Below are 25,269 nucleotides of genomic sequence, written 5' to 3' on the forward strand. Positions count from 1 at the left end.
CTAATCATCACAATTTGACCTTTGTCAAAGTTTCTCCGATCTCTACACTTGCCTATTTTTTAAGCATCTTCAACGACTGACTTTTCACCTAAAATTGCATTGAAGCCTGGACATCTAGATTACGAGGCTTCTTAATAATAGGCCAATATAGATAAGAGAATGTTAAAAACTTGCAGGTCCAGTAGCCCAATCTCTACAGATATTACAAAGTGACCTAAACTAACCACGAACGGCTCCAGAGCCCTCCCCTTTACACTGCATCAAGCTGCATGGAGAAAAGAAGATAAAATATGACTGCTACTTGGCGGGCTGCACAGCTGATGCTTATATTTCTAGCATTCCCTCTTCTCTTTTGGTCACTATTGATTCTGGCTTGCCAGTATGCTGATCTTTGCATTTTATGGCATTTCAATTTGTCAGGACTAGTGGCCCTTAGGTACTATTATCTGCAGACAATTTAATTAAGTGAAAAAAAATCTAAATGCTTCGTAACAGTCTGCTGGTTCATAACCGAGCCATCGCCTACTGAAAAACACCACAAAGAAAACGTATCGCATCCATATTTTACAGCGTGTACACGTCAGTGGATATATAGAAAGCACATGTGAAGATCTACATGATCAGGTCTTACTAGGTTATCGGGATGACATAGCCCCCATTGCAGGACCTCTGTCTTTGAGACACCCTGAAGAGGTCCTAACAAGCAACAGCTATCACATTGGAGGGCTCAAACAACTCATTTGAAAGGGCAAGATGTAACAATTAGAGATGGGCGAGCAGTGAAATATTCAAGATTCGATATTTGTTTCGAGTAGAGCCTCAATATTCGACTACTCGATCGAATATCGAATCCCATTATAGTCTATGGGAAAAAATGCTCGTTTCAGGGGAAACCACTATTCGACTCAAGGAGAGTCACCAAGTCCACGAGTAGCAGGAGGAGAGTGTTTAGGAGGAGCGTTGTGCAGTTAAAGCACACGGACCCCAAAGACTATAACGGGTCCGTGTGCTTTAACTGCACAGCGCTTGTAGTTGCGCTAATATTCCATTCGGGGGAGCCCTCCTGCAGACTCCCGGATGGGAGGCAAGCGCTAATGTGAACTTACAGTGTATAGCATTCAGCCAATCAACACTGGTTCTGCAGCAGGCTCATCCTTGCTAGTCGGGAGAGCTGGCAGCTTTCGGTTATGCAGGAGCTGACTTTTTCTCATAGGAACGCATTGACCAGTGTTGATTGGTAGAATGCTATACAGTGTACAGCATTCGGCCAATCAACACTGGTTCTGCCGGAGGCTCATCTGTGAGGAGGCGGAGTCTAAGATCGGACCACAGCAGTCACCAATGTGGTCCGATCTTAGACTCTGCCTCGTCACAGACGAGCCTCCGACAGAACCAGCGTTGATTTGCTGTATGCTGTACACTGTATAGCAATCGGCCAATCAATACTGGTTCTGAATCGAATCTTTACTGCGAATAGGAGTATTATTCGAACGAGTACGAGTATTTCGAATACCGTAGTATTCTATTGAATACCTACTCAATCGAATACTACTCGCTCAGCTCTAGTAACAATGTATTTCCCCTGTAGCGATGTAACAGCCAGAGGCAGGTACAACATAGAAACTTTAGTGTAAAGCTTTGGTAACATCTGTGACGGACCCTCAGTAAGGAGAGTCTACTGCAGCATCTCTCATATTCTTTGCCCATATAATCAACCGGGTAAAATATTTAGCAAACCAACCCTTTTATTATATACAAATGCATTGGATTGCTGAGTCTACATCCATGCACAGGCTGACACTGGCTTTTGCTCATTCACTTCATTTTATTAGCTAACAAAAATAACATATTAACATCTCTGTATGTGAACGCATTCTTATCCTGCAGCAATTCTCCGGACCTGGTAAAATTTATGCACATTACAGTACATGTAATCTGTATGTCAGGTTCACTCGAATGCAGAGATCCCTGTTGCGCGGCACCTGCAGGAACCAATACATGCTGCCATATACCTATTAGCCTATACCAATATTCCAAATCTATACACCTAAGAGATATCAAGGCTAAAATTTGCCAAAAAACCAATAGTCATCGGTGACATGTAACAATGTGGGGCGAGAGAAAGCTACTATGACGGGACAAGATGCTATGTTCACAATAAGACTTCTCCATGGAAGGGTTTCTTACTTCACAAGCGAAGAGTAAAAGCCTCTGATCACTTTGTTATCTATTGCCATTAGAATGGAGGAGCTTGTGGGTTCCAGCATAAGACATACAAGCTCGTAGCCTTAGGTTGGATAGGCTGTTCTGCTCTCCTATAAGTAATCTAGCAAAGAAAAAAAAAAAGAGATTTCCTTTTCCTTCAGTTCCTACATTGTGTCCATCATTCAGTCGCTGCATTATTACACAATGACCAGAATTCTTAATACTCATTTAGAATGTCCCTTCGGGCGGCTTTCCATGATGTGATTCTCTCCTGTGATACATTTTTAATGGATCTGATTGTCTGCGTTCATGAATGGAAGATTGGGGTTACAGAGAGGTTGATTCTAGGCCAGCCATATTGATACACAACAATTAACGAACAAGCAAGTAGAATATCTTCCGCGTAGCCAATGTAACTTGTGCTGCTCCAGACGTGGTCACAAGGTGGTTAAGGGAGAGATGGAGCTAATGTGATGAAGAAGATCTGTCACCCGGAATGCAAAGAAAATGGATGGGGCACTATTTCTGAGTACCCAGAAGATACCCAGTAAACAAAGTGACCCACATTTACTAAAAGACTGTGTTGACTTGACTCAACTCCTGTTCTACTGGGTATGAAAATTTGTGCCCTGATAATGTCATGACGGAAACACATAACTGGTGCTAATATTAGTGTATGAAGCCCATAAATAATAAAGACATCCTAAGACCTTGTCTGCAAATTGTAGAGTTAAAAGGGTTAGGCATACTAGTACTAACTCACGGGAACCTCCGCCAATCGGCTGTTTGTATTGGGTGCAGTAATCTTGAACTGGGGTGCATAGGGACTACCAGCGAAATTCATTCAGGGGGGCCCACTGTACAGCTACATGCAAATATTACATGATACTGATTGCAAACTCCAGAACCATCACCAGTAGAAATGTATTTTTTAGTACTAGCTTGCTGCCTAGCCATTGTCTCTTGATTGTTTCTGTCATGGGTCCTGTCAGTAGCCTGCTGACTACATGTTGCCTTTAAAGAGGACCTTTCACCTCCTGGGGCACAAGCGGTTTGTTATATCGCTAGAAAGCCAACAGTGTGTTGAATTCAGTGCACTACCGGCTTTCATGTTCTGTGCCCCCGGTGAAGAGCTATCGGTGCTGGCACCATAGCTCTTCACCATCAGAAGGGCGTTCCTGAAAGTCAGTCAGGAAAGCCCCTCCTCACAGTAACGTCTATAGCACTCTACTCTGAGAGCTGTGAGGAACGCCTCCCTCCCCTCCTGATAGTACTCGTCCATAGTCCTGGGGAGGCGTCATCACTGGGCGATAAGCAACGCCTCCTCTCACAGTACAGGCAGATAGGGTTAAAAGTAGGGTTGAGCCGATCTTGAGACTTCAGGATCGTTTTTAAAATCCTATTTCCGATCATTTTCCATTCGAACCCGATCCCAATGCAAGTCAATGAAATTTTTTTAATATTCGAAGATCGGATTTTAGAACAATCCTATTCATTACACAGCATGGAGTCCAAAAATTGAACGCTATAATTGTTAGACGCCACGCTGTGTAGTGATTAAAAAAATCCTCTAGCTACTTAGTACTCCCTGGTGTCCACTTACCTGCACAGGACGCTGCCGCCGGTATGGTCCACGCTGTTCTCGCTCCTCTTCTCGCCTCGCTGCCCCCGCCTCCTAGGTTAGTGCTACAGATCTATGAAGAAGGCAGGGCTTGTGGCTTAGGAGAGTATGAGCGGGTACAGGGCAGGGAGATGCGAGTGCTCCCCTCCCAGTACCCACCCACACTCTCCTAAGCCACAAGCCCCTCCTTCTTCCTTGGTCTGTAACAATAACCTGGGAAGCAGGGGCAGCGAGGCGAGAAGAGGAGTGAGAAAAGCGGGGACCAGACCAGCAGCAGCGCTTCTGTGCAGATAAGTGTTAGCTACTAGAGATGTTAGCTAGTCTCTCATTAGAATAAATGGATCCAGCCAGTGCGCAGGGGGTTAAGTGGCCGGATTCTGGCACAGGCTGTGTGCCGGCTGCATCCATTCATTCCTATGGGACCTAGCTAACATTGTTAGCTTTTCCCACAATGCTTGGCCAGTAGCAAAGCATTGTGGGAGATAACCTTCGACCTCGATCCTGCCTATAAAGATCGGGATTGGAATTCCGATCGCAATCGTGAAATTTACTCGATCGCCGATCGGAATCCGATCTTTTCCGATCCCGATTGCTCAACCCTAATTAAAAGATATGGCTCCATACACCATGACACCTAACACTATAACCTTAGACATGCAATCTCATTATGTAATTGGATGCATATGGAGATACTGTACAAGTATACACTTATGTGGACGTGTTATGACGACATATAGGAGGCCTCTTGCCGCACAGTAAAGTAAAGGGATGGCTGAATCATTCCTAGCAGAACCACATCTTCAGACTAGTGCCTTCATTACATTAAGAGCACCAATTATGCTAATTGTTTTATTGGGTGGGGGAACACTCTGCGGAGGAACAAGAATATACTTTTACATCCGATTCCATTAATACCTCTGGAGGAGATTCATTGCTATGTTCAGTACTGCTGGTGTGCTGTAGAAATATTACAATAACAGAATTCATTCTAGTAGAATCAGAAAATGTTAATAGTGAATGATAATGTACGAGCAGATTTCCATCAGTGCGACCAATCCCGCTTCTGTATCTGGCAATTAGTCTGGTTAGGAGAATGTTATCTTTCTGACTACATTGGGGCAAATGAAAACTTTGGTGAAGAAGGGATAATGAGATTGTTTTACAGGGGTTGGTCCGGACCCCTTAGTTTCAATGAAGGGAAATTTTACAATTGTTTGCTTCCAATTTTTTGTTGCGTTTTTGGTGTTTTTTTCTCCACAGAGAAATTAGAGAGAAATCATCTTTTTCACATGTAAATCTTATCTACCAATTAGAGACGGGCGATCCTAGTTTTGTTTCAGGTTTCTTCCCTTATCAAATCTATAGGGAAGACGTGAGCGAAAAGAAAAAAAAAAAAAAAAGAAAAATCAAGTGTAAAAAGATACTTTTTTTATGTTTCCACCTTTAGGGGGCATTCACACAGGGCAAAATGGCTCGGATTCTGGCGTGATTTCGCGACAATTCCGTGTGGGATTGCCGCCAGAATCCACGCGGTTAAAAAGCTTTTTAACTGCGTGGATCCTGGCGGCAATCCCACACGGAATTGTGCGGACACCGAGTGCGGAGTTGCACCAGAATCCATTTTGCCCTGTGTGAATGCCCTCTAAAGGGGTTGTCCAGAAAAAAAAAACAAAAAAAAAAACAACTTTTTTTTCCGGAGGCCAGGAAAAGTAAAAAAAAAAAAAAAGTCAAAAAAAAAATGCAGTGGGAGCTCAGCCAGAACAAGTCCTAAGAGTCTGCAGAATCGGTCAGTGGCATGGAACACCGAAGCACCTGAGATAGGTGGATATGGGATTTTTTGTTTGTATTTTTTACCTTCCCCAGCCTCCAAGGAAAAAAAAACATTGTCACCTGCTCATAGATAGATAGATCATTCTAGAACACATGGTTTGCGTTTATATGACCATATCATATGTTACACAGTCCAGTCACATTAATGTGACCACCTGTCAAAATCCAAAATAGCCATCTTTGGCAGAGCGGACCGCTGCAAGACATGCAGGAAGAGAGGGGATGTTGTGATGATGTCACTGGGATGTTGAGCCATGCCGACTCCAGTGCTGTGGCCAGCTGTGCTAGGTTACGTGGTTGAGCATCCATGGCGCGAACAACCCGATCGAGGTGGTCCCACAGATTCTCGATTGGGTTCAAGTCCGGGGAATTTGCTGGCCAAGGGAGTACGGTAAACTCATCCTGGTGCTCCTCGAACCACGCACATACACTGCAAGCTTTATGACACGTCGCATTGTCCTGCTGGTAGATGCCATCATCCTGAGGAAAAACAATTTGCATGTGGGATGAACATGGTCTGCAAGGATAGATGCATACTTGTGTTGATCCATCGTGCCTTCCACAATGATGAGTGCACGCAGATGGCTGATGACACGTGCCTTCTGTGATTGGTTATTTAACGTTGACGTCAAAAATAGGCAGTGGTCACATTAATATGACTGGACTGTGTATATTATAGTGCAGAACATTGCAGCTGTGTTTCAGCATACTGGCCGGAATGTTCTATCAGCCAAAGTGCTCTGTCTTTCTTCCTAATGTGGCCTCCAGGATATTGGTTTTTATAAATGTAAATCTGCGTTTTGCTCGGTGTGACGATATTTGCCCATTTGGTAACATACAGTTCTTAAAATAAAACAAAGCTCTGAATATGCTTCCCATAAGCCACACATACTGAGAACTCACAGAGACTTAGGGCAGGATGCCAAGTCACTCTTGCTGCCGTACCTCTTCCAAGCTGGTGAGAAAATGAAGCTTGTTCTATTTAATATTTGATATTATTTTGCGGTTAGAAGCTTTCCCTGGCTGAGAGCAAACAAACAAGGACAATCTTAGGATAAGCCAGTCTCACATATCAATAGGTGTAGAATGGAAGATCAAGCTGGGACTACAGCGGCAATTGCAACGTCACCAATGAGTCAGGGAAGAGGAGATGAAGAAGGAACGGGTGGAAATACAAAAAAAAATCATACACAATGAGAAACAATTGTGCTGGTGCTCAGCGAACAAGGCCAAAATCATTAAGACATCTGGGTGGCAGATTAAAATATTGCCTGCATATGAATAATAAAGAGGTTGGCGCTATATCAGCAGTGTGTCACTTTTAAATTCAGCCAATTTAAGTCCATTGACAAATGAAGTGCGAATAGAAGCGATCTCAGCATTCATTACCGAACCGTGCGGCTGGACTACCACTGCTTATCTGACTCATGCTTTTCCAAATATGCAGATGAGCTCTCTTCCAAGAGGAGGAAAGCTGTCTCTCGTGTCACCCACTTAAGGTAGCTATCCCATACATCAACGTCCAAACCTTTACCAGGCCTTGCAGCATTAGCCAAAGCAGAATCTTTTCTAAAAGGTAAAAAAAATTATAATTTATAATTTAATTTATAATTTGTTTCTGGGTTCCTGTTGCTCATCAGGAAAACATCAAGGCACTGGCAGGTTCGGTAGTTGTAATGCTTGTGGGGTACTGATGAAGGGCAAAAAGAAAGGCAACGAGAGTAACCTACCCAAAGACTGCCTCAAAAGTACTAGACATTGGGGTTGAGACGATCTTGAGATTTCAGGATCGTTTTTAAAATCAGATTTCCGATCATTTTCCATCCGAACGCGATCCCGATCTCAATTCCGATCCTAATGCAAGTCAATGGCATTTTTTTAATGATTGAAAATCAGATTTTAAAAATGATCCTATTCACTACACAGAGTGAAATCCAAAAATTGAAGCCTTCAAGTCTCCATGCTGTGTAGTGATTAAAAAATCCGCCAGCTCCTTAGTCCCCCCTGCTGTCGGGTTACCTGCACAGAACCGCTGCCGCCTCCCCTCCTGGTATGTACGCCGCTCCCCGGAGCTCCGGCCTGTTGTTCTCTATCCATTTCTCTCTTCTCTCATTCAGACGCCGGCAGAGCAACTTACGCGCCCCCACCTCCCTAGTGAATCACTCACGTCTCCCCACCCTGTACCCACCCACACTCGCCTAAGCCACAACAAGCCCCACCTACTCCCAGCATCAATAACACTAGCCCAGGGAGACCGGGGCATGCATGGCACACTACCGGCATGTGAATGAGAGAGGAGAAGACAGAACAACGGCCGGAGCTCCGGGGAGCAGTAGTGGTTCTGTGCAGGTAAGTTACAGGGAAGTTGAGTTAAATTGCAGGTAAGGGTTGGGCGATAGGGATCGGAATTCCATTCCCGATCTTTTTTAGGCAGAATCTGAACCCGATAGCAATCGTGAAATTTACTCAATTGCCGATCGGGATCCGATCCCGATCACTCAATCCTACTAGACATTCAATATACCTTTTAGTACCAACTCAACCATAGGACTAAAGCACGCTATATATTATTAGCATACTATTACATTTCACACGTCGAAGAAAGAAAAAGAGAATCTATAAAATATTATCTTTATGAATGATATTAATGAGGCAAAATTCTAAATGATAGGATATCCAAGTAATTTCCTCAATGCATTTGTTGCTTATAGGTGACATCTCCATAATGCAACACAATATAATTGTACCAATGCACTGGCTGAAAAGACATGTAACATACCAATACATATAAATAATTTATCAATGAAAATAATGGAAGTCAGGTGAAGTGTAAACTATAGGAAACATGAGATCAAACCAAATGGGGGACAGTTCACACCCAGCACTAACACAAATACCATCAATGAAATGTTAAGCTCAATAAAGCTCCTGGGAATCAATCCAAATAAATATCCTCTAAATGAAGGACAGATGGATGTATAATATAAAGATCAACCAGAAAACATATAAAATACAAACTAAAGTGCAGCGGTGAAAGTTACAACAACCAGAGCTCTTTACCAGCTGTTATAACTTCCAGGCAGCAGCAGGGAGGAGGAAGGGAGTCTGTAGGGGGCAGTACAGGCAAGAAGCAGAGTCTTCTTACTACTAGAGATGAGCGAGTACTGTTGGGATCAGCCGATCTGAACAGCACGCTCGCATAGAAATGAATGGACGTAGCCGGCACACGGGGGGTTAAGCGGCCGGCCGCCGTCAAAGTGGAAGTACCAGGTGCATCCATTCATTTCTATGGAGCGTGCTGTTCAGATCGGCTGATCCCAACAGTACTCGCTCATCTCTACTTACTACCAGAGATGGAGAGAACAGCTATACAGAAGAGGTATGTATTGGTAATGGGTATGCATGTGAGCAGTATATGTATGTGCACCACGTAACAGTACTATACATGTATGCAGTATAGCAATACTGACTTTGGATCAATGCGTGCAGTATAATGGTACTATGTATGTGGTCAGATAGACTGTATGATGGTAAAAGCCACAATGAATGTTTATTTTTATTTTTTAATGTAGATGGTGAGCCCCATATAGGGATCACAATGTACTTTTTTTTTTCGTATCAGTATGTCTTTGTAGAATGGGAGAATTGCTGCAGCACGATACTTCCTCTGAAAGCCAGGGGAATGTCTGCTCCAGTAAGAAGGGGGATAGGAGCGCAGAGAAGACTAGACAGGTGCTGGTAGTGGGAGATTCAATTATTAGGGGAACAGATAGGGCAATCTGTCACAAAGACCGGGATCGTCGCACGGTGTGTTGCCTTCCTGGCGCTCAAGTTCGACATATCGCGGATCGGGTTGACAGATTACTGGGTGGGGCTGCTGTGGATCCAGCGGTCATGGTGCACGTTGGCACAAATGACAAAGTTAACGGTAGGTGGAAGGTCCTTAAAAATTATTTCAGGGATTTAGGGAGCAAGTTGAAGGCAAGGACCTCCAGGGTAGTATTCTCAGAAATACTGCCTGTTCCACGAGCCACACAGGAAAGGCAGCGGGAGATTAGGGAGGTAAACAAGTGGCTCAAGAGTTAGTGTAGGAAGGAGGGGTTTGGGTACCTGGAGAACTGGGCCGACTTTGCTGTGGGCTACAGGTTCTATGCTAGGGATGGGCTGCATCTCAATGGGGAGGGTGCAGCTGTGCTGGGGGAGAAGATGGCTAGACGGTTGGAGGAGTGTTTAAACTAGGTACTGGGGGGGAGGGTAACAGATGTAGAGGGCAAGATAGTGTAGAAATGGAAAGAGGGCTAGATACTGTAACTGGGGGTGGAGCAGGAGGTCGGGTTAGAGCAGTCAGTAGGCAGTGGAAGAGTAGGGAAGATAAATCTATGAAATGTATGTATACAAATGCCCAAAGTCTTACTAACAAGATGGAGGAACTAGAAGTGATGATGTTGGAAGACAATTATGACATGGTGGGGGTAAGTGAGACATGGCTGGACTCTAGCTATGACTGGGCTATAAATATACAAGGGTACAGTATGTTTAGAAAGGAGCGTACAAATAAGAAAGGGGGAGGGGTTTGCTTATACGTAAAAACCGGCCTTAAGCCAGTCCTGCGTGAGGACATCTGGGAGGAAAATGATTATGTGGAGTCCTTATGGGTGGAGATTACGGGAGGAACAAAAAATAAAATACTGATAGGGGTTTGTTATAAATCTCCAAATATAACGGAAGAAGCTGAAAATATACTAATAAAACAAATAGATGAGGCCGCAAAGCAGAATAAAGTCATTATTATGGGGGATTTCAACTACCCTGATATCAACTGGGAGGCAGAAACCTGCAGATCCAACAAAGGGAACAGGTTCTTGTCAGTAATAAAAGACAATTACCTATCACAACTAGTGCAGGACCCAACAAGAGGCGAGGCACTTTTAGACCTAATTTTAACAAATGATCCTGACACATTATCAAAAGTGGAGGTTGGGGGACATCTGGGTAATAGTGACCATAACAGAATAAGTTTTCTTGTACACATTAAGAAGACGTTCATTAGAGGGGGTACAAAAACACTAAACTTCAGGAAGGCAAATTTTAACCAGCTGAGAGAGGAGCTTAGCAGCATAAACTGGGACAATGTCCTCAACATGACGGGAACACAAACTAAATGGGACATCTTCAAAAATATACTAAATAAGACCACTAGAAAACATACCCTATGGGAATAAGCGGGCCAGAAATCATAGAAAACCAATATGGCTAACTAAAACAGTACAGAATGCAATGAGGGATAAAAAGGAAGCATTTAAAGTACTAAAACAAGAAAGTAGCGACACAGCATTAAAAAACTATAAGGAGAAAAATAAATTGTGCAAAAAACAAATAAAGGAGGCGAAGATTGAGGCTGAGAGAAAAATTGCCAAGGAAAGTAAAAGTAATCCAAAATTATTCTTCAATTACATAAATAATAAGAGAATAAAAACTGACAATGTGGGCACTCTCAAAAATAATCTGGGTGTAATGGTGGAGGAGGATGAGGAAAGAGCACAAGTATTAAATGCCTTCTTCTCTACAGTGTTTACACAAGAAAATCCATTGGCCAACAACATGATTAGGGGTAATGTAAACTCTGAATTAAATGTCACCTGCTTAACCCAGGAAGAAGTGCAGCGCCGCCTGCAAAACACTAAAATAGAGAAATCGCCCGGTCCAGATGGTATACACCCCCGAGTTCTGAGGGAATTAAGCATGGTCATAGATAGACCCTTGTATCTAATATTTAAGGATTCAGTAATGACTGGGTCTGTTCCACAGGATTGGCGAATAGCAAATGTGGTGCCAATTTTCAAAAAGGGGTGTAAAAGGGAACCTGGAAACTATAGGCCAGTAAGTTTAACTTCTGTGGTGGGAAAGATATTTGAGGGCTTTCTAAGAGATGCTTTCCTGGGGTATCTCAATGTAAATAATCTTATAACACCAAATCAGCATGGGTTTATGAGGAATCGGTCCTGTCAGACTAATCTGATCAGCTTCTATGAGGAGGTAAGTTCAAGACTGGACATGGCTAATGCAGTAGACGTGGTGTACCTGGACTTCTCAAAGGCTTTTGATACTGTTCCACATAAACGGTTGGTATGCAAAATGAGATTGTTGGGACTGGGGGAAAACATATGCATTTGGGTTAGCAACTGGCTCACTGATAGGAAACAGAGGGTACTTGTTAATGGCAAATATTCAGACTGGGCCACAGTCACCAGTGGGGTGCCACAAGGGTCAGTATTAGGTCCTCTCTTGTTTAATATCTTTATTAATGACCTGGTAGAGGGTTTACAAAGCAGGGTGTCTATATTTGCAGATGATACTAAACTTTGTAGGGTAATCAATAATGAGGAGGATAGTAGAATATTACAAGGGGATCTAAGGAAACTGGAAGCATGGGCGGAGACATGGCAAATGAAGTTTAATGTTGACAAATGTAAAGTAATGCACTTTGGGCGACGTAATAAAATGTATGACTATGTACTTAATAGTAAATTACTGGGTAAGACTGTCAATGAAAAAGACTTAGGGATTTTGGTGGACAGCAAGCTTACCTTTAACCGGTTAAGGACCAGGCCCAAAAGTATGCTAAAGACCAGGCCTCTTTTTTCAAAACTGACATGTGTCACTTTAAATGGCAATAACTTTGAGACGCTTTAACTTACACAAATGAATTTGAGATTGTTTTCTTGTAACACATTATACTTCATGTTAGTGGTAAACACTAATCAATATTTTTGCATTTATTTATAAAAAAAACTAGGAAATTTGATGGAAATTTGAAAAAAATTGCAATTTTCAAAATGTGAAATTATCTGCTTTTCAGGCAGATAGTCATACCATCCAAATACATGAATAAATATTATCTCCCATATCTCTGCTTTATATTGGCATCATATTTTGATTGTCTTTTAATTTATTTTGGACGTCACAAGGCTTACAAGTGTAACAGCAATTTTCCAGATTTACAAGAAAATTCTCCAAACCAATTTTTTAGGGACCACTTCAGTTCTGAAAGTAATTATAAAGGCCTGTATAATAGAAACCCCCATAAATTACCCCATTTTCAAAACTGCACCCCTCAAATTATTCAAAACAGCATTTGGGATGTTTGTTAACCCTTTAAGCATTTCATAAGAATAAAAATAATATGGCAGTGAAATTTAGACATTTCATTTTTTTTCACTAATACATTCATTTAGACCCAAAATTAACACATTCACAAAGGGTTGAAGGAGAAAATGCATCTGACAGTTTATTGTGCAATTTCTCCCGTGCACAGAAATACCCCACATGTGGGTGTAAACTGATTTTTGGGCACACGGCAGTGCATGGAAGGGAAGGAGCGACACTGGGTGTTTGAACAGCAGATTTTGCTGGAATAATTTTCAGCGCCATGCCTTATTTGCAGAGACCCTAGAGTACCAAAACAATGGAAACCCCCCAAAAGTGACCCCATTTTAGAATCCACACCCCTCACAGAATTCATCAAGAGGTATAGTCAGCATTTAGACCCTACAGTTGTTTCACAGATTTTACTAACATTGGGATGTGTAAATGAAAAATTACTAAAATGTCACTTTATCTCCAAAGTTTTCATTTTCACAAGGGGATAAAGGAGTAAAAGCCCCCCACAGTTTGTTAAACAATTTCTCCTGAACACGGCAATACCCCATATGTGGCTATAATCTGCTGTATGGGAACATGGCGGGGCTCAGAATGGAAGGAGCGCTATTTGGCTTTTGGATGGCAGATTTTGCTGGAATAATTTTAGGTGCCATGTCGCATTAGCAGAGCCCCTAGAGTACCAATACAGTGGAAACCCCCTAAAAGTGACCTCATTTGGGAAACTATACCCCCCACAGAACATATTAAAGGGTAGAGTGAGCATTTTGACCCTACAGCTGTTTCACAGATTTTATTAACATTGGGCCATGAAAATGAAAAATTACTTTTTTTCCAACAAACTGTCAATTTAGCCCCAAATTTTTAATTTTCACAAGAGGATAAAGGAGAAAAAGCTCCCTAAAGTTCGTTACACAAATTCTGCTGAACACAGAAATGCCCCATATGTGGTCATAATCTGCTGTATGGGAACATGGCGGGGCTCAGAATGGAAAGAGGGCTATTTGGCTTTTGGAGGGCAGATTTTGCTGGAATATTTTTCAGGTCCCATGTCGCATTTGCAGAGCCCCTAAAGTACCAATACAGTGGAAACCCCCTATAAGTGACCCCATTTTGGAAACTACACCCCTCATAGAATTTGTCTAGGGGTAGAGTGAGTATTTTGGCCTCACAGGTGTTTCACAGATTTTATTAACATTGGGACGTGAAAATGAAAAATTACTTTTTTTCCCAATAAATCGTCCATTTAGCGCCATAGTTTTAATTTTGCAAATAGTTTAAGAATTAAAAGCCCCCCACAGTTTGTTACACAATTTCTTCTGAACACGGCAATACCCCATATGTGGCCAAAATCTGCTGTATGGGTACATGCTGGGGCTCAGAATGGAAAGAGCGCTATTTGGATTTTGGAGGGCATATATTGCTGGAATAGTTTTGAGGTGCCATGTCGCATTTGCAGAGCCCCTAAAGTATCAATACAATGGAAACCCCTCAAAAGTGACCCCATTTTAGAAACTACACCTGTCAAGGAATGTATCAAGGGGTATTATCATTTTGAGCCTAAAATGCTTCCCAAAAATTAATGTACAAAATGAAAATTGAAATTTTTAAAAATATGCCATTTCGGTGCCCAATACGTTGCACCCACTTTGTGTTGTCAGAGACCTGCACTCCTAAAACTATTAAGTGGGCCATCCCGGGGGTCAAAAAATTATATATGTGGGTGTAAACTGCTGCTTGGGCACACAGCAGGGCTCAGAAGGGAAGGACCACTGTGCGTTTTAGCTTTTGGGGTACAGATTTAGAGGGACCCTCTGGGCGCCATGATGTTTTTGCAGAGCCCTGGAGGTTCCAGTAAACTGGAATTCACCAAGAAGTGACCCCATTTTGTAGGGGCAATTTTAGGGTCTCTGCAAATGTGACGTGGTGTCCAAAAACGAAGAATCTAAATCTTCACTCCAAAAGCACATATTGCTCCTTCACATCTGCACCCTGCTGGGTACCCAAATAGCAGTGTATGCCCACATGTATGACACTGGTGTACCCCGGATAACGTACTTAATGCCATATGTGGGTAGAAATGGCTGTTTGGGCACAGCCGGGGACAGAAGGAAAGGAGCGCTATATTGGTTTTTGGAGCACACCATGCCACTTTTGCAAAGCCCCTGAATTGCCAATAAAGTGGAATCCGCAGACATGTCACCCTATTTTGGACACTACCCCACTGATGGGATTTATCAAGTGGTGTAGCGAGAATTTTTAACCCTTGAGTGTTGCATTTATTTAGTTTCCAGAAATGAAATCGCAACTGATAGAGAAGTTAAAAATGAAAATTTTACAGATTTGCCATTTCAGTGTGCAACATGTTGTGCCCGACTTATGTCAGCAGAGACACTCCAAAAACTGTTAAACGGGTATCCCAGGCACAACAGCTTTTAGAGCGTTCATCTCTGATACAAGGTGGGCACAACATATTACGCACTGAAAGGACGTATTCCTGGAAAAATGGTCATTTTCACCTCTCACAATCCACTACAGTTATAGTTATATATATAAAGTTATAGCAACACTTGGGGGTTAAAAATGCTGTCTGTACCCCTGGATAAATCCTTCAGGGGTGTAGTTTCCAAAATAAGGTAATTTATCAGGGGATTCCAAATTACTGGCGTTTCAGCTCTACAAAAGTGTCATGGCATCCAAAAACCAAACCGTCTGTGCTCCAAAAACCAAATGACCCTTCTTCCCTTCTGTGTCCGGCTGTGCCCTAGTATCAGTTTATACCCACATATGACATTATATCCGTTATCCGGGGGTACACCAGTGTCATACATGTGTCATACATGTGTCATAAACTGCAGTTTGGACGTACAGCAGGGTGCAGAAGGGAAGGAGCGCTATGCGGCTTTTGGAGCACAGATTCAGATGTTTGGTATCTGGACGCCATGTCATGTTTGTAGAGCCTGTAAGGTACCAGAAAAGTGGATTCCATGGGGTACCAGGAGTGACCCCATTTTGAAAACTGCACCCCTCAAAGAATTTATCAGGGGGTGTAGTGAGTATTAGTATCCCGGACGTGACTGCACAGCGGATGGCGAAGAGGGAATGTATAAGCTGTGCGGAGGACATTGCAAACACCAAATTCCCTACTATGTCCCCGTAGCTCCTATGATTGGGGGAGTCACTCTGGGGGTCACTTTAGGGGTCACTTCTGGTGTCTGTTCCCTCATAAGCTGTAAATCTGGGGTGTCCCCTGATATCCGCTCACACAGCTTATATATTCCCTACATGACGCACCCAGTTGTGTTCTAATAATTTGGCGATTTTTGAGGGTTTTTGTCTTCACATTGTGAGATGCTATATTTTCTTTATGTTTCTGGTGACGTGGCCATATAAGGGCTTATTCTTTGCGGGATGAGATGCATTTCGTAATGACACCATTTTTGGGTGTCTACATCTTATTGAATACATTTTATTAACCCTTTTTTGCTGGATTTAAAAAAAAAAAAAATCAATCCTGGCATTGAGTTTTACTTTTTTAATTTTGCGCCATGCAGCGTACAGTATAAGTAACATGTTCCCTTTATTCTGCGGGTCGGTACGGTTACGGCGATACCTCATTTATAGTATTTTTTTATGTGTTACTAGTTCTGCAGAGGAAAAACACATTTGGGGACATAAATCAATGTTTTTTGCATCGCATCTTCTAAGAGGCGTAACATTTTTATTTTTCGGTTGACAGTTGGTTGAGGGCTTATTTTTTGCGGGACAACCTGCGCTTTTTATTGGTACTGTTGTCGGATGCATATGACTTTTTGATCACTTTTTATAGCATATTTTGTATGGTGAGATGGCGAAAAATCATTACTTCCGGCGAGTTTTTTCCGTTTTTTTTTTCCGGCGTTCGCCGTGTACATTAAATATTATTTCAGTTTTATTGTACAGATTGTTACGGACGCGACAATACCAAATATGCATTGTTTTTATTACTTTTGAGTTCTTTTTTTATATAATTCATTTTCTATTGAGAAAAAGGGATTTTTGGGCTTTATAACTTTATTAATTTTTTTCATACACTTCATTTTATTTTTTTTACATTTTTTTTTACTTTTTCATGTGTCCATTTAGGACACTTCAATCAGCAATACTTTGCTGATATAGAATGCCATGTGAGACACAGCCTGCAGGTGTCCCACATGGCATTCCGTAGCAGGATGTCAGGCTGTGTAGACGCACAGCCTGACATCAGAAGGTCCTGGCAGGATCACCAGGTATGTGGGGGCTTCGGGCAGTCTGGGGTCACTGGCCAGGCCCCAGACTACCTTTTACTGCTATCGGCACCCTCCGATCTCGCCGCGGGGGGTGCCGATCTGATTTAATTGTCGGCGGATGCCTTTCGATCGCGCCGTGATGTTTCACGGCGCGATCGAAAGGGTTAAAACTTCCAGTCGGACTCAGTTCCGACTGGACGTTATGGAGGAAGGGGTTAGGTGTTAGTAACACCTAACCCCTGTCCCCCCCGCACCCCTCCCCCCGCCAGAAAGGTACCTAAAGGCCGGACGTATTTCGGCAATAGTCCGGTCTTTAGGTACCAGCACATGAGGCCGTAAATTTACGTACGGCGGTCCTCATGTGGTTAATGACCAGTGTCAGGCAGCTGCTGCCAAGGCAAATAAAATTATGGGATGCATCAAAAGAGGTCTAGATTCTCATGACAAGGACATAGTTATGCCTCTATACAAATCACTGGTACGGCCACACTTAGAATATTGTGCGCAATTTTGGGCCCCGATATACAAGAAAGACATAAGTGAACTTGAAAAAGTGCAAAGACGGGCAACCAAAATGATTAGGGGAATAGGTGGACTGGAGAACAACGATAGATTAACAAACTTGGGGTTATTCAGTTTAGAGAAAAGACGTCTACGGGGAGATCTAATAACAATGTACAAATACATGAAGGGACAATACAAAGAACTTTCTAAGGATATTTTTACTCCTAGGCCAGTGACAGTGACAAGAGGACATCTTCTACGTCTGGAGGAGAGAAGGTTTCACCAGAAACATAGAAGGGGATTCTTCACAGTAAGAACAGCGAGGCTCTGGAACTCTCTGCCCCAGGAAGTGGTGATGGCGGATTCACTGAACAAGTTCAAAGTGGGCCTCGATGCCTTTCTTGAAGAGAAAAATATAATGGGTTATGGTCTCTAGATTTTAAGGACACGTTGATCCAGGATTTTATACTGACTGCCAGATTTGGAGTCGGGAAGGAATTTTTTCCCCTGAAATAGGGCAATTGGCATGAGCCTCATGGGGTTTTTTGCCTTCCCCTGGATCAACACTGTAGGGGATTGTAGGGTTATAGGTTGGACTTGATGGACTCATGTCTTTATCCAACCTCATCTACTATGTAACTATGTAACAAACACGGGGAGAACATACAAACTCTTTGCAGATGTTATTCCTAGCGGGATTCGAACCCAGGACTCCAGCGTTGCAAGGCTGCAGTGCTAACCACTGAGCCACCATGAATCTCTGTCCCAGGGGAGTAAATGCCTTACTACAGCTCTGGATCTCCTATTGCTATTTGTGCAATAATTAACTTTAAAGGCATCGGTTTTCATAGAGTTCAGGCAAAAAGGAGGGGGGCCTTCTAACAAATGCTAGTGGATATGCTATAAAAGTCTGATCAGTAACGGCTGCAACACTGCGACCCCCGCCAAGTGGCATCAACTGCTCAGGTAAGCCATGGACAATATAACAACTTGGCTAAAGCAATGTATCTACTAAAAGATAAAGGGAAGGGGGAACTAAAGCTTATTATTTCACTATACGTCCAAATGTTGCTGTTTATGTATTATTTTCACTTTCCTGAGAATATTTGCTGTTACTGCTCAGTATATTATATTTTGTCATTTATGTTATGTCTTGCATCCTATACTTTATACATGTACTTTCAACATTTGTCAAATTGCAAATATTGAATTTTATTGTAATTGATCAATGACAAATAATGATTTCAGAAATACAACTAAGCCCTTCTATCTGTATAAAATTATTGCTATTAACAACAAATTCCTTACACCATTAACTTCAGAATAATCTGCAATGCAGATATCCTTCGTGCACGTTCTAGTAAAGTGAATCATCCACCGTAAATCAGACTTATGAATGTCAGTATAAAAAGCGGACTGGATAATGATGGTGCAGCATGCCTATTTGGGTCAATAATTTGCAGAACCCGATGGTGTCAGCAGCCATAGAATCCAAATGACGTATACACGTGCAAGGCCTTACAAGGACATCTGTTGCTGGTTTGTATTGAACTGATCTCTATAGGCCAAGTGTCCTTCCTAGAAGATTTCTGCAGCATTTTGCATCCCAGAATTAGTCGGGTTATTCCCTCTTGCTGCGTTTTGCTGGGCTGTAATTGGTGTGCTTATTATGTCTAAAGCTCTGTTGACATTTAGAAGCAAAGGGCTTCGTTCTGTGTGTTGTAAGCTTTGTGAATAAAAGCAGGCATGGGGTGGCAGAGCAGAGTGCCAGGCGCCAGCAGGGATCCGGATTTCACTGAAAAGCAGGCTGTTGTGCATAGAGCTGCGGGAGCCCCCGAACGGCTTTTGAAGTAAGACAACCCCTTTCAAATCATAGGTCCTCTCTCCTCCGGTGTCAGACTAATTGTTAAAGCCTTGTTGTTATTACACTGGAAGAGATCCATATAACATCTATCAATTTATTTCTAAGCGTATGCCACTAATGTCTCATCACATATGGTTAAAGTGCCGTTGTGACATTGTATCCAATATTACCATATAAATGTAGAAATTACCAACTTACCGCTTTTACACATTGCACAGTATTACGTGCCTTTATATCGAGTTATTATTGAACATGCTTTACAGTCAATTCCTATTCATACGGAAGTTTGTGGAAAAGCAGTACAATCTAATGAGTAGAGATGAGCGAATAATATTTGATTGAATACTTCATTCCCATAGGAATGCGTGTAAGCGACCAACCAAGGGTTTAAGCGCATCAAATATTGTCCGTGTTTGGGTGCTTACACGCATTCCTATGGGAGTGAGGTATTCGATCGAATACTATTCGCTCATCTCTACTTATGAGCTGCTTCCAATCCCGCAACCAGCTACTTCACCACTGCTATGCCACATTGCATCTATATAATATCCAGAAATAAACGTGGACCCAAGGCCAGACCCCTAATACAGACCCCCGACATCTAAATTAATTCAGACCTCATCCCAGATCCCCCGAGTACTATAATTTACTGCAATGCATGTTGTGGCGACCATTTGAGACTAATTACAAATTGTTTGATTTCATTATTACTGGAAAATTTGGAATATTTGAGTCAAATCCTGTTTGTGCCAAAGTGGTTCGCCCATCTCTACTGTTTGGAGACCGAAAGGCGGGTAAGGTGACACAATGATTCAATACCTTCTGTGACTAAATGTATTCATATGTAATGAAAAACTGATTCAACCTAGTGAAATGTATGAAGTTCTCCTAGAAATGTAACGGATGTTAGTTGCTTTGCAGATGTCCTCGTTGCAATGATGGTGCACTTAAGACATGCACACAAGTCATTGAAGATAAGTCACTGTGAAGACAGTCAACATGACGTACCATGCATTCACATTTATGGGACTTTGCCGCTTATGTAGGACATGTGATGCAATTTTTATAGATGATAAGAACTATACACAAAGGTTTTATGACATGTCTGGAAATATGTGGGCAATGTAGAAAATGCCACATAAAGCCATATAAAACACACTATAGTCAGTCTCTCCTTTATATTGATGGTCTGTGTTTTGCACCCCAATTCCAAAGAAGTGTCAACTGTGACTAATACATAGAAAAAAGTCACAAAGGATTTTACAGAACACGCATGTAACATTTTATACCAACTCCATTTGGTCACATGCAACACTGTAGCGATTGTATTACCATAAGAAAACCATTCCTAATTTAATAAGAGCCGTGGCTGTAGAAATAGAAGGGGCAGGGGTTGTCCAGTCTGTCTGCTTTAGACAACTATTCATGGCTTCTGCATGTGGTTTACACTTCCAAAGCCAATGTCTGTGTCATGATAGATTGGCAGAGGAAGATGTCCATACAACAGGAGTGAATGCTAATCTAATACTAATTGCTTCGGCTTGGACAGTGCTGGGCTTATTTAAGGAATAGACGGCATCTGCCAAAATGCCAGTGTGTCGTCAGGAGTGGGCACTGCCAGAGAAAAGAAGCGCTTGCTATGGAAAATACACTTCTGTTCATAAGGGTGTGTTGAGTGGATAGGAATGGATTGCCTGAGTGACAACTCTTTCTATAAACTACAGCAGAGATCTGCATTTCTCATGGCCTTTAGGATAGCCGGGATTCACGTGAATAAAATACTTATCTTTCTGCTTTCTGATCATTGCCTCCGTGGCTTGGATGCTAGATTTTTGGTTTATTAGATGTATGGTGCAAGGAAGGTGCCCCCATTGCTCTCTTCACACCCAAAGAACTATGCTTTCCAGCACCCAGCCTGACCCTGACAATCATGGCAAGGCGGTGGCTGTGAGGTGGGATGACAACAATGGTGGTACCCTGTTTCCACTAAACAGCTCACATAAAATACTAATGGAGCAGGAGGTAGCCTCTCGGCAATGGAGGCACCCACCAGGAAGCAGCCTCTCAGCAATGGAGGCACCAATCAAGAAGCAGAAGATGGTCTCTCAGCAATGGAGGCACCAAAAAGGAAACAGGAGGCAGCCTGTCAGCAATGGAGGCACCGATCAGAAGGCAATGCAGACATTGATCAGGAAGCAGGGTACAGCCTCTCACCATGGACATACCCTGTTGCCCATGTTGCTTCTGCTTCTTGATTGGTGCTTCCATTGCTGAGAGGCTGCTTCCTGGTGGGTGCCTCCATTGCCGAGAGTCTGCCTCCTGCTCCATTAGTATTTTATGTGTGCTGGAACGAGGGTACCACCATTGTTATCAGAGAGCAGGGTACTGCCTCTCAGCAATGGAGGCACCGATCAGAAGGCAATGCAGGCAATGATCAGGAAGCAGGGTTCAGCCTCTCAGCAATGGACATACCGATCAGAGAGCAGTGTACAGCCTCTCAGCAATGGAAGCACCAAACAGAAAGCAAGGTACAGCCTCTCAGCAATGGAGGCACCGATCAGAAGGCAATGCAGACATTGATCAGGAAGCAGGGTACAGCCTCTCACCATGGACATACCCTGTTGCCCATGTTGCTTCTGCTTCTTGATTGGTGCTTCCATTGCTGAGAGGCTGCTTCCTGGTGGGTGCCTCCATTGCCGAGAGTCTGCCTCCTGCTCCATTAGTATTTTATGTGTGCTGGAACAAGGGTACCACCATTGTTATCAGAGAGCAGGGTACTGCCTCTCAGCAATGGAGGCACCGATCAGAAGGCAATGGAGGCACTGATCAGGAATCAGGGTACAGACTCTCCGCAATGGAGGCACTGATCAGAAAGCAATGCAGGCACTGATCAGGAAGCAGGAGGCAGCCTCTCTACAATGGAGGCATCAACTAAGAAGCAGAAGATGGTCTCTCCGCAACATAGTCAGTGATCAGGAAACAGTAGGCAGCCTCTAAGCAATGGAACCACCGATCAGGAGGCAATGAATGCACGCATCAGGAAGCAAAATTCAACAAGAACAATACTTTCCTTTATCTTTTTTTGAGGTGAGAGTGTGGACACTCCCATACACATCATATTATTGTCAAAACGATTGGTTTGTCCAACAGTAATCTAATCTATGAGAACCTGTATGCATCTTTAAATTTTTTTTTAGGTAGATTGTGAGCCCCATATAGGGATCACAATTTACATTTTTTCCTATCAGTATGTCTTTGTAGAATGGGAGGAAATCCACGCAAACACAGGAGAACATACAAACTCCTTGCAGATGTTGTTCCTGGCAGGATTCGAACCCAAGACTCCAATGCTGCAAGGCTGCAGTACTAACCACTGAGCCACTGTGTTGCCCCTCATCTTAATGTATCTTTACATTATAATAATACTTTTAGTAACTTTTTCCAAGAATTTTCCAGTAATAGTTGTTTGATAAAAGCCCAAAAGTGAATAAATGAAGATGGAGTTTGTGATTGGAGACTACGTAGGGCAACAATGATTCATCACATGATGTTTCCCTAAATGTAGTAACTGTAATAAAATAAGATTCACTTGTAGCCTCAGAATGATCTGATCTGACCTAGAAAAATGGTTGGAATCTTCCTTGAAATGTATCAGATTTTTATCATGTACAAAGGCTTCGCAGCGTCGATACGTTCCGGCTCTGATCTCCCATAAGCCATTCATAACATTTTACTATGAGGAGAGTCGTCGTCCTGTATACCGCATCTGACTATTTATAGGACTTTACAGCTGTGGCACGAGACCATTTTCACAGAAGATAAATGTGAATACATCGGTTTAAAACAGATTTTTTTATACTGCATAATTATTTAATGACATGTATAGAAATATTGGGTTATGTAGAAAATACTACATAAACCTATGTATGAAGTCAGTGCACCCTTTTATATGTATGAAAAGAGCATGCACTATGACTGATGTATATAGATGACCATTAATACAGATGATACTAAACCTAATTCTATGAATTTTTCATTTGATTCCAAAGTTCCGGCAGCTCCATAGAAGTGAACTGAGCGGCAGCCATGCTTGCATAGTACTTCAACGTTCATGGGAATGTGCAGACCCCCATTCTTCTTATTGCTGCCTGGGATAGATGCTCAGTTCCAGTTATGGAACTTCAATAAGCTGAACTGTCTGCAGCATCATACAAAGTACATGGACAAGAGCGGTGCTATTTCTGGTAAGGACCAAAGCACTTATGAATGTAAGGGGTACCAGTAGTCAGACGTATACCTGTCACACAATGAGGCATCAAGGTCAACTAAATTGAACCAAAAATCCAAATGCATTTTATATGATTATTCCAAAAAGTAAATTAAATGAGATCTTAGGAACCAAAAACATTTTATTTAATATTTGGACATTTTTAAAGGGATCCTATCATTAAAATCACATTTTTTTTCGATCACACGTAATAGCCTTAAGAAAGGCTATTCTTCTCCTACCTTTAGATGTCCCAGTTTTTGTCTGTATGCAAATAAGTTCTCTTGCAGTACTGGGGGTGGTCCCCAGCGCTCAAACAGCACTGGGGGTGTCCCCAATGCTGCAAGAGAAATCTCCAGCTCCGCCTCCATCTTCTTCAGGAACAGCCTCTCTGCGCGTCTTCTTCCGGAGAAGGGATCAAACTTCTATGCATGCGCAGTCGGCTCTGCCGTCAGGCCTCGGCCAGAGCAGACTGCGCATGCCCACTTGCTGTAAACGTTCATTTTCTTCTGGCTGCTCACACAGTAAGCTGCATGCATGTGCAGTCGGCTCCTGCCCAAGTCCCGATGGCAGAGCCGACTGTGCATGCGTAGAAGTTTGAACCCAGCTCTGGAAGACGACGCGCAGAGAGGCCGTTCCTGAAGAAGATGGAGACCATTCCTGAAGAAGATGGAGGCGGCGCTGGAGAGTTCTCTTGCAGTGTTGGGGAGTGCCCCCAGAGCTGCAAGAGGACTCATTTGCATACAGACAAAAACAGAATTTCTACCAAACAGCGGTGCAGAGAAGACATCTAAAGGTAGGAGAAGAATAGTCTTTCTTAAGGCTATTCCTATGTGTGATCAAGAAAAAATGTGATTTTAAGGATAGAATCCATTTAAAGTAAATCTGTCATGTGATTTCTGCTGCCATATCTAAGAGCAAGATATAATAGAGGGAGAGAAGCTGAGCTCTGTGATATATAGGTTATATGATAGAGGAGAGAAGCTGAGCTGTGTGATATATACATGTATATGAGGTCTGCATAAAATGCAGAGTAAATCCTGACAGGACTCAGACAGTCAGAGTCTTACTTACCCTGCTGACACATAGTGGTTAGTAGCTTTCTGTGTACACACACACTGATCTGGGGGTGATCTGTCAATCACTGTCTATGTGCAGAGTAAGTATAACCCACCTAAGAGCCCTGCCAGGATTTACTCTCTTTCCTACTTAGAAATCTTGCTCGGATTCATGTAAACCTATATAGCACACAGTTCAGCTTCTCTCCCTCTCTTGTATCCTGCTGTCAGATAAGGTAGCAGATATCTGACGTCTGACAGATTTTCGGTAATGCCTGATTATTAAAGTAGATTGAATGGAATCAGAGTCAATGTGGAAAAAAGTGAAAAGAAAGATATGTTAACTGGCAACTTCCAACAAACCTCCATGACTCACGAGACAGAAAGAAATGTTTTCCTTATGGCTCACTGCTGCCTAGATAAACTTTTCATCTAAAAAAAGAGAGACCTTCAAGAAGTCTCATTCATACAGGAAATACTGATCTGCCCTGTGA

The 25,269-nt window shown here is 42.6% G+C and overlaps 1 protein-coding gene across 16 annotated transcripts in view; it reads right to left on the reverse strand.

Annotated features, from left to right (window-relative positions):
• The window catches only part of KCNMA1 (potassium calcium-activated channel subfamily M alpha 1), a 340,822-nt gene that overhangs the window by 206,269 nt on the left and 109,284 nt on the right, over nt 1-25,269 (reverse strand). The gene's annotated exons all lie outside the window — the stretch shown is intronic.

This window comes from Leptodactylus fuscus, chromosome 10 (genome assembly GCF_031893055.1).
Source record: "Leptodactylus fuscus isolate aLepFus1 chromosome 10, aLepFus1.hap2, whole genome shotgun sequence".
Lineage (NCBI taxonomy): Eukaryota > Metazoa > Chordata > Amphibia > Anura > Leptodactylidae > Leptodactylus > Leptodactylus fuscus.